Source organism: Oncorhynchus tshawytscha, linkage group LG13 (assembly GCF_018296145.1).
Source record: "Oncorhynchus tshawytscha isolate Ot180627B linkage group LG13, Otsh_v2.0, whole genome shotgun sequence".
Lineage (NCBI taxonomy): Eukaryota > Metazoa > Chordata > Actinopteri > Salmoniformes > Salmonidae > Oncorhynchus > Oncorhynchus tshawytscha.
Window position 1 is genome coordinate 78,713,027 of NC_056441.1, and position 1,345 is coordinate 78,714,371.

The following is a 1,345-nucleotide window of genomic DNA, read 5'->3' on the forward strand; positions in this document are numbered from 1 at the left end:
GGTAGACATAGTCTACACCAGCGGCATTAGTGTTACAATGCTTAACGTTCTCCTTGGTGAGGAGAGAAGAATCCCCTATGCACCCTGCATGATACAGTGCTTCTTATTTCATTTTGGAAGTTCTATGGAACCCTTCGCTATTGCTCTGATGGCTTATGATCGCCTTATTGCAATTTCATATCCTCTTCGATCTTAACTAATACAAATGTATGTTTACTTATATTAGCCAATTGGGCAGTAGGCTGCATGCTTGCCAGTTTGTTGACTGGCTTGGTGAACAATCTGCCCTTCTGTGGCTCAAATAAACTCCCATACAGCTTTTGTGAATATGCCAACTTAATAAGAGCATCATGCGTGAATCTTTCACATTATTTCAATGCAATTTCTGCTTTGGGGACTGCTGTATTATGGGTTACTTTAGCCTTGATAATAGTCTCATACATGAAGATAGTTTATGTAGTGATACAAATGTCTTCATCCAAAGACAGGAGGAAAACATTTAACACCTGTGTCTCCCACATGATAGTGGTGGCTTGCTTCTTTATCCCCAAGGTGTTGATAATATTGGTCACCAGGGTTGGTTTGGTTCTCACGCTCTCATAGAAATGGCCTAGTCATTGGCTCTACTCTGGGCCCCTCTCTTGTGAACCCACTTGTGTATTGTCTCAAAACCAAGGAGATTCGAGGGCGCCTGAAATATATTTTCAAGAGATCTGACATTTCTCCAAATATGTAATGGTTAGGGTTACCAAAGCCATTTCTTGTTTCTTGCTTGTTCCAATAAAAAGTGGTTGAGTCAAAATTGTTCCCATGTTATTTCATCATCAATGTAACCATGTTGAATCAATGTTGAGTTTTGATTGAATTTGTTAAAACTCATCAGTGGCTTGTATCTCAATTTAACTAGTCAGGTTTCAACTGTGAATCAACAAGAGTGTCAAGGTTTGCTTGATTTAGATCACAGGTGTCAAACTCATTCCATGGAAGGCAATGTGTCTGCAGCTTTTCACTCCTGTCTTTTACTGATCACGGGAGGTCACTGGTTAGTTAGGAACTCCCCTCACTTAATACTCTAGGACTTAATTGGTCACTGGTTAGTTAGGAACTCCCCTCACCTGATACTCTAGGTCTTAATTGGTCACTGGTTAGTTAGGAACTCCCCTCACCTGATACTCTAGGTCTTAATTGGTCACTGGTTAGTAAGGAACTCCCCTCACTTGATACTCTAGGTCTTAATTGGTCACTGGTTAGTTAGGAACTCCTCTCACCTGATACTCTAGGTCTTAATTGGTCACTGGTTAGTTAGGAACTCCCCTCACCTGATACTCTAGGTCTTAATTGGTCA

At 40.8% G+C, this 1,345-nt stretch overlaps 1 pseudogene; it reads left to right on the plus strand.

The window, feature by feature from the left end:
• The first annotated feature begins 201 nt into the window (after nucleotides 1–201).
• On the plus strand, nucleotides 202–736 carry LOC121838971 (annotated as a pseudogene).
• The last annotated feature ends 609 nt before the right edge of the window (nucleotides 737–1,345 follow it).